Source organism: Eulemur rufifrons, chromosome 9 (genome assembly GCF_041146395.1).
Source record: "Eulemur rufifrons isolate Redbay chromosome 9, OSU_ERuf_1, whole genome shotgun sequence".
In the NCBI taxonomy this organism is placed as follows: Eukaryota; Metazoa; Chordata; class Mammalia; order Primates; family Lemuridae; genus Eulemur; species Eulemur rufifrons.
The window spans coordinates 26,904,931-26,917,544 of record NC_090991.1 but is presented as its reverse complement, the minus strand read 5'-3'; the positions used below and the strand labels follow the sequence as shown (position 1 = coordinate 26,917,544).

General features: G+C 44.0%; 1 protein-coding gene and 3 non-coding genes across 6 annotated transcripts in view; all 4 read right to left on the bottom strand.

The window, feature by feature from the left end:
- TEX14 (testis expressed 14, intercellular bridge forming factor) overlaps window positions 1-12,614 on the bottom strand; it is a 79,064-nt gene that overhangs the window by 57,145 nt on the left and 9,305 nt on the right. The gene's annotated exons all lie outside the window — the stretch shown is intronic.
- LOC138392651 (small nucleolar RNA U3) lies at window positions 638-855 on the bottom strand. The gene has a single exon (XR_011234942.1). It is a non-coding gene; the product is annotated as a small nucleolar RNA U3 (small nucleolar RNA).
- LOC138392650 (small nucleolar RNA U3) lies at window positions 8,113-8,330 on the bottom strand. Its single transcript, XR_011234941.1, has one exon. It is a non-coding gene; the product is annotated as a small nucleolar RNA U3 (small nucleolar RNA).
- LOC138392674 (U6 spliceosomal RNA) lies at window positions 9,280-9,386 on the bottom strand. The gene has a single exon (XR_011234960.1). It is a non-coding gene; the product is annotated as a U6 spliceosomal RNA (small nuclear RNA).

Sequence of the window (12,614 nt, the reverse complement as noted above, 5' to 3'; positions counted from 1 at the left end):
CATTGAAACATTTCACCACACTCTGGCAAAACAAAATGGATTAAAACACTTATCAGTCGGAAATGTTTAAGGGAGGGGTTGATACTGGGTATGTTGAGAGAAAGATAACACAAAAAGACATCACTGGAATAGAGAAGACCTCACCTAAAAAAAACACTATTCAACAATGGAAAAAAATTACACAAAATAGGCCAGGAACTGTGTGTGTCTCAAGCCTTTTATCCTACCACTGTAGTTGACCAGCTTGAGCAAAAGAGAAACCCAGTTTCTACAAAAACTAGAAAAGTTCACCGGGTAGCTTGGCACGGCCTGTGCCCCCAGCTTCCAAGCAGACAGTGGCAAGTAATCGCTTAAATACTAAGTTCAAGGCACTACAGCGTTGGAGAAGACACCACCCCACCCCAACATAAACAGCACCAAATAAAGAGAAAAATACCCAAGTCCCGCTAAAAACAACCAGATAACCACTAACGAGAGAGAGAGAGAGAGAGAGAGAAATAATAAAAAAAAAAAGGGGGGAAACACCCCACACAAAAACAAAACAAAACAAAAACCCAACTCAGCCAATGTGAAAGCACACAACCAAACACCTAAAAGCTGCAAAATATAACTTCCTTTACCACTGCATAAAAAGAAAACCACTCAGACTGCGTTCTCTCCCTCTTACTCCCCCAAAAAGGAAGAGAAGAACGATCATCAATGGCAAATGGCAGTTGCAGTAAAGCAACACCAAGAGCCGGCTTCACGCTCAGGAGAGAACGCTGTGCCTCCTCCTCGTGGTTTTTGGTGCTCTACACGTTCAGAGAAACTTCTCTAGTAACGGACTATAGAAATGATCCCTGAAAGTATAGTCTTAACTACACCCTACTCGCCTCTCCGAACTGGACGAAACTCACACACATTGTGCTGATGATGAGTTTTACTTAGGACACCATTTTTCTCAAGAAATACTGGTATATGTTTTCTAAAAAATATCTTTCCACTACTAGAGTTCGACAAGGCATTTTGAATATGCTTGAGTTTTCAAAGACATTTCAAACTGTCACCTTAATTAACATACAGTCGCAAAACAGCCAATCACTCTCCAGTCATTTCTAACGCCGCCTGACTTCCTCAGCCTGTCATGTTTGCCCGCCTAATGCTGACGACAACAAAACGCGCTGGGGCGCCGGAAACTGTCACACACGCCTCAGTTTGGACCCGACCGGTGGTCGAAGCAAGGAGGCTTTTCGCGAGAGGAAAAAGAAAATGAAAAACTGGATGGGGCCGGGCGCGGTGGCTCCCGCTTGTAATCCTAGCACTCTGGGAGGCCGAGGCCGAGGCGGGAGGATCGCTTGAGCTCAGGAGTTTGAGAACAGCCTGAGCAAGAGCAAGACCTTGAGACCTCGTCTCTACTAAACACAGAAAAAATTAGCCCGGCGTGGTGGCGTCTGCCTGTACTCCCAGCTACTTGGGGGCCTAAGGCAGGAGGATCCCCTGAGCGCAGTAGTCTGAGGTTGCTGTGAGCTATGATGACACCACGGCACTTTAGGCAGGGTAACAGAACGAGACTCTGTCTCAAAAAAAAAAAAAAAAAAAAGGAAAGGAAAGGAAAATGGATGGTAAAAGCAACAATCCAAAGCCAAAGACCATGAGATTTACATAGTATGTGCTATTTTTAAATCCTATCTTGTGATCAAAATTCCAGACATATAAATATTCTTTTGGATTATTTTTTTCAGGTAAAGGAATTTTTATCCTATGACGTGGCTTGTGTACAAACAAGCAGGAAAATGTATTATTCCCTGCTTTAAGCTTCAGCAGCTTCCTGTCTCTTAGGTTAAAGACAAAACTTATCTACATATTTACAAAGTCTGACTCATACCGACATCTCAAGCCTTTTACGCCATATTCCCCCCTTACTTCAGCTACACTGGCCTTATTACTCCTCATACTCACTGTCTTCCTTTCTCCCACATGGCCTTTACACAAGCTGTTCTCCATGATAGGAATTCTCCCCCTCAACCTCTAACCCCAACTTAACTTCAATTTAGCATTCAGACATCTGTCCAAATGTCATTGTTTCAGGGAACACTTCCTTAACCTCCTTGAGCAGATCAAACACCTCTTCTGTGTGATTATTCAATTAATGCCTGCCACTTGCACGAGACTTTAAGTTTCAGAAGGGCAGACTATGAAAGGCTTTGTGTACCCACTATATCCCAAGCACCTAGTACTGAATGAATGAATCCGTGTAAAGGTGTCCAGTGTCCAGAACTGGGCTAGGTAGGGGTCATTAATATTATCATTGGCCATTTTTAAGCCATGGGAGGAAGTAAGTCATGAAAGATACTACCCAAACAGCAGAGGGTTAAAGATGGAGCCCCGAGGCCCACTACCATCTTAAGAGGCAAGCTGAGGAAAAACACCAAAAAGTAGGCAGAAGTTAGAAGAAAACCTGGAAGAAATAGGTCATGGTGACAAGAGACGTAAGAATTTCAAAAAGGAGGATCAGTCATCACCATCAAAGCCAGAGACATCTAGTAAGAAGGAACAGTGTTCTTGGTGAGAGCAGTGCCAGTGGGGTTCACGTTTCTCACTGCTCAGGCCTTGCTGTGTTACAAATATTTATGGCATGTCTGTATCTCCTACCAGAATGTCTACCCTACCCTAGAGGTACCAAATGTATCTCCCTATCTTCAGTGCCTGGTATACTTATGTGCCCAACACAAGCAAGCCTAAGAGGAGTAGAGCAGAGCAGCAAATAGCGGGAAGACAATTCTCCATGGATCTCTCCTGTTTATGCATGTCACGGGAGCAAAGCACTAACTACTCTTTGTTCTAGACCACCCTTTTCTTTTTGGAGACAGTCTCACTCTGTTGCCAGGGCTAGAGTGCCGTGGTGTCAGCCTAGCTCACAGCAACCTCAAACTCCTGAGCTCAAGCAGTCCTTCTGTCTGCCTCAGCTTCCCGAGTAGCTGGGACTACAGGCATGCACCACCATGCCCCACTAATTTTTTCTATATATTTTTAGTTGTCCAGTTAATTTTTCTTTTTTTTTTTTTTTTTTTATCTTACCCCTCAGCCCAGCCCTTATTTCTTTCTATTTTTAGTAGAGACGGGGTCTCTCTCTTGCTCAGGCTGGTCTTGAACTCCTGACCTCGAGCTATCCTCCCACCTCGGCCTCCCAGAGTGCTAGGATTACTGGCGTGAGCCACCATGCCCGGCCGCTGGAATGCAGTGGCATGTTCATAGCTCACTGCACACTTCTGGGCTCAGGTGATCCTCCTGCCTCAGCCTCCTGAGTAGCTAGAACTACAGATGTGTGCAACCATACCTGGATAATTTTTAAATTTATTTGTTTTGGCAGAGATGGGGTCTCGCTATGTTTCCCAGGCTGGTCTGAAACTGCTGGGCTTAAGCAATCCTCCTGCTTCGGTCTCCCCAAGTGCTGAGATTACAGGCATAAGCCACTGCACCTGGCCTTAGCCCACTTTTTAAAGATGTTTATGTTTAGAACTCAGTATCTACATTCAGGGCAAAGTAAATACATGCTTTCACTGTTTGGTATAATAAACATAATGTCTCTCACTGGAGCAAAAGGCCTACTGTCCATTATAAAGGTTCCTCTACTGTAAAGCAACCCACTACATAAAATGCTATCTGGATCTCTTTGCATGGCTCTGTGGGAATTGGGGCTAGGAGAACCAGCAATAAAAATGCTGATATTCTGGCTATTGCTGTTGCTTGTAAGTAATAAACTATCATTCATTTCTGACCCAGGAATTTCATCATAAGCCTATAGCAGTATAACTTGTCAAATCTCTCAGACTATTCATAGTTCTTGACAGGAAGAGATTACAGTCAAGGGAAGCAGGCTGATTAATCCCAGGGAGTCTGGAGGCAAAAAAATTAAATCAACTAGGGCCTCCTAAGGCTTCTCTAGGGACCAGGAAGCACTTAGGGAGGCACTCAGCAATACTTCTTGAGGGGATACAGGTGACTGGAAAGAAATAGGTTGAAAACCACCGTCCCTACAGCTTACACAAACGACATGCCCTTTGGAGATTTCCTAGTAGAAAACAACACTTATTTATTCAACAAATATTTATTTTAGGCCAGCATTGTACCCATGTTGTGGTTGATATAAGGTAACTAAAAACAGTTCTCTAAGAAGTCACCAAAGGCAGCTATGACATGGTACAAAGAAAGACTGACCAAAGAGGTCAAAAGACTTGGATTCAAATATCAAAGTCTTAATGACCACCATCATTAGCCCGGAACCTCCAGATGGGCCTGTCACCTAACCTCTGGTCCTCTCCAGAGGAGAAATATGGCATTAACATTAATGTGTACCAAGTGCCATTCCGTTGACTCACTTAATCCTCACAAAAACTCTACAATAGGAGGAAAGAACTATGGCCATCACTGTTTTATGGATGGAGAAACAGAAGCCTAGAGAGCAGTCTGGTTCCAAAGTCCACGCACTATACTATACCATCTCTGTCATATCGTGAAATATATATTTAGTCTTTGTCCCTCTTTCCTGACATACGGCTCCTAAAACCCTTGGAATCTCTGGAGTGATAAGAGTGTCTTTTGTATGCTAATTGTGACTGGTGGCTAGGGCCACACCTGGATAGTTTCAGGATGGCACTGCTCACTGGAAAGACCAAAGCATGGTAAGAGGGTTGAGACTTTCAGCCCCACCCTCCAACCTCCAGGGAAGGGAGAGAAGCTGAAGGTTAAGTTGATCACCAATGGTCAATGTAATCAATCATGCCTACATAATGAAGATAAAAACCCAAAAGGACTGGGTTGAGGAGCTTCCAGATAGCTGAACATGGGGAGGGGTTCCAGGAGGGTGACCAGGGAGGGCATGGAATCTCTGTGCCCCTTCTGACATGCCTTGCCCCATGCATCTCTTCCATCTAGCTGTTCATCTGTATCTTTTGTAATATCCTTTATAATAAGTGGGTAAACATAAGTGTTTCCCCTTCCTTTCGATCTCCCTTTGCTGCAACAATGGGTCCTGTTGTCATCTGTGGGCATATGTATCATGCTTTGTAAACCTATATCTTGCTCTTGCCCTATAATCCTTTCTTGCTCCCCTCCATAAACCTCATTTTCATGCTTGCCTTAAAAAAAAAAGGTTTCCCTGAGTTCTCTGAGCCACTCTAGCAAATTAATCAAATCTGAGGAGGGGGCTGTGGAACACCTGATTTATAGCCAGCAGTCAGAAGTGTAGTTATGTGACAACGTACTATAATACATCCAACTGGCATCTGAAGTTGGGGGCAGTCTTGTGGGACTGAGACCTAAACCTGTGGGATCTGATGCTATCTCTGTCTAGTACACAGTGTCAGAAGTGAATTGAATTGGAGGATATCCAGCTGGTATCTGCTGGAGAATTGCTAGATGTGTGAGAAAACCACCCCCACACATCTGGTGTCAGAAGTATTGTGCTGAGTGACTGAGTGAGGGTTTGAGGAGGACAGGAAGGGCAGACAGGGACCAGATACCCAAGGGTTTTCTATGGCAGCACAAGGCAAGGCCAGAAAAGTCTGGATTTGAATTGTGAATGGAAACTACTGAGAGTTTTGAAGCTTGGAGACCAGTTCTGAAGCCACTGCAAGATGTCTGTGGTAAAGACTACGGTGGCTTGGGGTGCATTAGGGTGTAGCAAGGAGGATGAAGAAACTTGGACTGTTCTAGAAGTCAAGTGGTAAGACTCAATGATGGACTTGTCGGGGAGGGGGGTCAAGGAAAGAGGCTTCAAAAGTGAAATGTTGGTTTGTGTCCAGAACAACTGGGTGGATAGTACTGATACAGGGAAGACTGGGGAAGTGACAGGGATTTCTAATCTAAGAGAGGGGCTTTTTCAGAATGGGTGAAGCAGGTATTCAACTACTACACTTACTGTATCTAGTTTGACCCTTAAAATAACTCTATGTGTTGATGGTACTATTACTACACCTACTTAGTTCACAGAGGGACAAACTGAAGTTAAGCAATTACCCACAATTCCACACCTAGTAAATAAAAGACCAGGGAATCAACTCCAGAGGATATACTGCTTCCCTCACAGCCCTCAACCTTCAAATAGGACCAACGGCTAATTTAGGGCCACTGTAGATCCAGAATGAGAAAATAAAGGAAGAACTACATAGTACATGGCTGGAGTGGAAGAATAAGAAATTAACTGTGATCAGAGAAGGTGCTCCCAAGACCAGGAAGCAATCCCAAAGTTTCAGAAGCAGGGAAGGGGCACACTCAACTCTCAGGAGGTACCTTTCCCTCACCTGCTCTCTGTGATGGTTCTTTCATTTCTTCTTACCCTTAGTAATGATCTTGCCTTATACTTGGCATAGAACTAGAAGCCATTGGTTGAAAAAACTCTCAATGTTGTCTCACTACATGGACTAGCCCACCTACATCTGCACTCTCCATCATCTCTGGCTGACTCAAAGGCCCGGATGCTGCACTCTCCCAAATCTCAATTTCTCCTGCCATATGTATTCAGACTTGCTCTCCTATCTTTAATTAAACCATGCCTGGATTCACATCCCACCCACCCCCAGTCTCCCCAGCTAAACACACCCATCTCTATACTCTCCTTCATAGCCTTCTTTGGTGAGCTTTTGATCCAGTGGCCAAGCCCTTAATATCCCTTCAGTGATCAACTGACCTCAAACCAGTTTCTGCTGCCACCACAGGACCAAGAAGGTCACCATTGTGACTCGATGCCATGGATACTTTCCTACCTGTAATCTTAATCTCTGTCTGCTTTCCATATACCTCATCTGGTTTCCCTCCTACTTGTGGCTATTCCTTCTAGTCTGCTTTGGAAGGTCCATCTCTTCCTTTTCCAATGCCTGTTAAAGGTGAGAAATCTCTCCTAAATGTGCCCTAAACTGAACTCTACTATCACTTCCCACTCCGGCGCTCTACCTAATTCAGTTCCTCCTCCATTTTCCATCATCTGAACAAATGGAGCAACTGTCCAACCATTTCTTAAAGCCATAAAACGTAACAGTTATCCTTTTTTTTTTTTTTTGAGACAGAGTCTCACTTTGTTGCCCAGGCTAGAGTGAGTGCCGTGGCGTCAGCCTAGCTCACAGCAACCTCAAACTCCTGGGCTCAAGCGATCCTCCTGCCTCAGCCTCCCGAGTAGCTGGGACTACAGGCATGCGCCACTATGCCCGGCTAATTTTTCTATATATATATTTTTAGTTGTCCATATAATTTTTTTTCTATTTTTAGTAGAGACGGGGTCTCGCTCTTGCTCAGGCTGGTCTCGAACTCCTGACCTTGAGCGATCCACCCGCCTCGGCCTCCCAGAGTGCTAGGATTACAGGCGTGAGCCACCGCGCCCGGCCCGTAACAGTTATCCTTGACAGCTCCTCTCCCTTCTGCCCACATTGAATCAACCCGCAAGTCTGGTCAATCTTACCACTTTAAACATCTTTCAAGTCTGGTCAATATTTCTCTTTCCCCATCACTACAATCATCTCCTATGTAGAAGAATGCAACAGATGCCTAACTCTTGCCACCTCATTCGTCCTCCAAAATTCAATCTCCACATAGCAGTTAGTGACCTTCAACTGCACAGCTCATTCACCCTCTTTCAATAGCTGCCCCCTACCCTTACCCTTCCGTGGAGAATAACCAGGATAACTTGACTGTCTCCAAATCTCTCTGTTCACCATGCTTTGGCCAAACACAGCGTTCATTCCTTTTCTGCTATAAACCTTAAGGCTACACACACTGTATTTCCTTGGTCTGGAATGACACAGAGGAAGAAATCATCCTATAGAATACTTAGGTGACAGTTGGTTAGTGGCTAGGCAGTAAAAAAAACAGACGAAAAACCCAAACTTTCTCTTTCAGTACTCTTCAGCTGACCCAAACACTCACACACTAAAAACTTTAACATACTGCCTTCTTAGATTCTTTTGGCTCTAAGAGAAAACGAGAAGCCCAGCATCATGCAAACTGTACTTCCCTAAAACATACGTTAGAACATAAATCACCAAATCTACTACACAGGTTACAGAATCCATAAACAAGAACAAAGCATTTAAATAGAAACACACAAACTCTGTATCTTTTGTTACAACCGAACTTAAAGGAACCACTCAGACTGCGTTCTCTCCCTCTTACTCCCCCAAAAAGGAAGAGAAGAACGATCATCAATGGCAAATGGCAGTTGCAGTAAAGCAACACCAAGAGCCGGCTTCACGCTCAGGAGAGAACGCTGCGCCTCCTCCTCGTGGTTTTTGGTGCTCTACACGTTCAGAGAAACTTCTCTAGTAACGGACTATAGAAATGATCCCTGAAAGTATAGTCTTAACCCTCACCTCGCAGCCTCCGCTGGGTCTATCGTGGCCGCGCACTTTTAACTGATGGCGAAATTCCCCCTCCCCGCCCCCCCCGCCCCCCGATCCCATTACTATCTTTTTAGAATGATCACGAATGCGTTTTCAAAGTGTTTTGTATACAATTTTCAAATAAGTAATCTGAACACTCTGAGAGTTTTTTTTTTAAGAAACGAACACTCCAAGTTCCTAATTAGCCTATTACAGACCGACAGCCAGTCAGAAGTTACTGTCTTTTGGCTGTAAAAACACACTTCCGGAAGAGTTTAAGACAAAACGTGTGCCCGTGTGCGTCAAATTAGTTTTCCGGCGTTAAATACGACACGCAGCGTCTGTGGGTGAGGGTTTTTGTTTTTTAATTTTTAACCAAGATGCTGAATTTTAAAGCTAATATGTGGGTGACATTCATCATCTGCTGGCTACTCAGAAGAGCCTGGACGTCAGGGGCGCTTTACCGCTCACCTGGGTAGCTTTTCAAACTGCTGTAGCCCAGCCAATCTTCACCAGGAACAAAGAGGTTTCTTTTAAAAACTGTTCCCTCCCCACTCTCATTCTTGTTTTTTTTTTTTTTTTAATTTGGAAAAAAGTAACAAAAACTCTAAAAGTGGAGTTGCTTTGGGGTTTTTGTTTTTTTTTTTTTTTTTGAGAGGGAAGGTTTCTACTTTTATTGGTAATTTTGTACATATTTGTACTATTTGAATTTTTTAACCTTAGACTATATCACCTTTATTTTTATTTATTTATTTATTTTTAAAAAAATATGGAACGCTTGGCCGGGCGCGGTGGCTCACGCCTGTAATCTTAGCACTCTGGGAGGCCGAGGCGGGTGGATCGCTTGAGGTCAGGAGTTTGAGACCAGCCTGAGCAAGAGTGAGACCCCGTCTCTACTAAAAATAGAAAGAAATTATATGGCAAAAAAAAAAAAAAAATGGAACGCTTCACGAATTTGCGTGTCATCCTTGCGCAGGGGCCATGCTAATCTTCTCTGTATCGTTCCAATTTTAGTATATGTGCTGCCGAAGCGAGCACTATCACCTTTATTTTTAAATATCTGCAGGTCTGTCTAGACAGAGATTACACTTCATTTTTTGTTTTCTTCTTTGTGCCTCTCAGTATTTAAAAGAAAAAAATCCAACCTAAATAAATGTTGTATTATATTTAAAAATAACTTCCCTGGTGAATGTGAAAGGTTATAGCACGCCTCCCTCTGCCAAAAGCCAACCAAACAAAACAAAAACAAACCAAAATGGCTAAAATTGCAATTTCCCTTACTCATGAAAAAGAAGAAAATGTTCTCCAGCATTACTTTAATATGTTCCCAGACCCTCTGCTAACCTCTTTACGTGGATCACCCCCATTTAATCTTGGAAATAACTGTAAAAAGTTGAGGAAATAAAAGCATGGAACTTTTAAGTGGCTCTCCCAAGGCCACAAGGCTGTTTTCTGCTGCATTTTGTTTGTTTTCTTGTTTGTTTGTTTTTAAGACAGAGTCTCAGCCTGTTACCTGGGCTAGAGTGCCGTGGCGTCAGCCTAGCTCACAGCAACCTCAAACTCCTGGGCTCAAGTGATCCTCCTGCCTCAGCCTCCAAGTAGCTGGGACTACAGGGCTGTGCCACCATGACCAGCTAATTTTTTCTATTTTTAGTAGAGACAGGGTCTCACTCTCGCTCAGGCTGATCTTGAACTCCTGAACTCAACCGATCCTCCAACCTCAGCCTCCCAGAGTGCTAAGATTACAGGCATGAGCCACCACACCGGGCCTCTCCTGCTGCCTTGAGCATTAATATCCTGCATTCTGTATCTTTTCAGTCCTTATCTCCTGGCACTTTACCCACAGTAAAGGCTCTGTGATTTGTCTAGAGTCAGGAAGTTGTAGGAAAAATTTAATGAACTGACCTGACTGAAGTAAATCCATGAGGAGAGAATTGGACAGTGACAGCACTGGGGGTGGAAGTGGGGGCTGAGGTTGAAAAGCGAACAAAGGGGGAATCTGGGTACACTGTCTGAGGAACTCAGAGAATCATTTAGGCCTTTCTCACAAAGGCTAAGGAAGCAAATCATAGAGCAATCATTCCTAATAAGGGGTGGCTGGGGATGAACCACTTATTACCAGGAACTGTCTTACCAACCAGAAGTAAGTTGTATAAAGAGCAAAAAGGCTAACAATTATAACCTTCTCTCTATAAGAAGAAAAAGGAATACAGCCTTTTGTATTAGCAAAAGGCTAAGAATATAACCTGTGTCTTGATTTGAGGCCCTCTGGCCATTTCCTGACAGACAACAGCCATGTATTTACCCAGTGAACAGCACTCTGCAGCTCTGGGCCAGATAAAAAAGAAAATGAGTCCAGGTGTGGTGGCTCACACATGTAATCCTAGCACTGTGGGAGGCTCAGGTGGGAGGATCACTTGAGCTCAGGAGTTCAAGACCAGCCTGAGCAAGGGTGAGACCTCCCACCTCTACTAAAAATACAAAAAATCAGCCAGGCATGGTGGTGCACACCTGTAGTCCCAACTACTCAGGAGGCTGAGGCAGGAGGATCATCTGTGCCCAGGAGTTTGAGGTTTCTGTGAGCTAGGCTGCTGCCTCAGCACTCTAGCTCAGGCAACAGAGCAAGACTCTGTCTCAAAAAAAAAAAAAAGAGTGAGACCCATCATTCCTATCTTCAAGGAGATTACTAAATCTCCAACTGGGTAGCTGGTGACAAATTCAGCCTCCCTAAAGGAACCTAAACCCCTGCTCTATGTATCTCACACTTATATGATGTACATACTTGGAGAAACACCCATTTGCTTTTTTTTTTTTTTAATTCTTTTTAAATTTGAGATAGTCTCGTTATGTTCCTCAGGCTGGTCCTGAACTCCTGGGCTCAAGTGATCATCTTACGTCAGCCTCCTGAGTAGCTGGGATTACAGGTGTGCGTCACTGTGCCAGCCAACACCTCTCTTCTTCTTCCTTTTTTTTTTTGAGACAGAGCCACCACACCTGGCTGATTTTTCCTATTTTTAGTAAAAACAGGAGTCTCACTCTTGCTCAGGCTAGTCTCAGACTCCTGAGCTCAAGTGATCCTCCCGCCTCAGCCCCCCAGAGTGCTAGGATTACAGGCGTGAGCCACCATCCCGCCTTTTTTTTTTTTTAATTGAAACCTAACTACTGTAAAACACCCCTCTTCTGAGTACCAAAGACAGGGTGGGGTAGGGTGGGGATAGAGGTCAGAGAAGAAACACTATCCTCAATGATAAAATGTTGAAATAAGAAATTGGACTAAATGACCTACTTTGGTCATTCAGTCCTTTCTAGCTCTCCTATTTTCATATTACTTCATTTAATATTCACAGTAACACTATGAAAGTTATTATTACCCTTGATTTACAGACAAGGCAATGGAGGCACAGAGAATTTAAGTGACTTCTGCTTAGTCACAGAGATAGTGCCAGACTGTGATTTCAATCCAGGAGGCCTGACTCTGGAGTGTGGTGCATAAAAGTTATCAGACCTCAGGCCGGGCGCGGTGGCTCACGCCTGTAATCCTAGCACTCTGGGAGGCCGAGGTGGGCGGATCGTTTGAGCTCAGGAGTTCGAGACCAGCCTGAGCAAGAGTGAGACCTTATCTCTACTAAAAATAGAAAGAAATTATATGGACAGCTAAAAATATATATAGAAAAAATTAGCCGGGCATGGTGGTGCATGCCTGTAGTCCCAGCTACTCGGGAGGCTGAGACAGGAGGATCCCTTGAGCTCAGGAGTTTGAGGTTGCTGTGAGCTAGGCTGACGCCACGGCACCCACTCTAGCCTGGGCAACAGAGTGAGACTCTGTCTCAAAAAAAAAAAGAAAGAATAAAAGTTACCAGACCTCAGATGCAGATCTACCTACCTGATATTTAATTGACTTCTTGTCTTGAAGTCTTAAAAGCACCTCAAATTCAACATGTCCAAACTGAATTATCTCTTGCTTGTTCCCTAAATCCCGGCCTCTTCCAGTCCTGCCTCAATGATGGTACCAATGTCCATCCATTCAAGGGCATAAGCCAGAAAATAAGGGTCATCCCCAACACCTTTCTTCCCACCAACCAGTCATAAATGCAGTTGATTTATCTCCTCAAGAGCTGTCAAATTCATCCACCTTTCTCCAGGTCTACCACCTCTCTTGCTGGTCAACAGACCATCTCTCAGCTGGATGTAGCTTAGCCTGCATTCACCACTGCCCTTCTCCAATTCATTTTAAGCAGCAGAGAGGTTTCCTTTCAAACTTTAAAT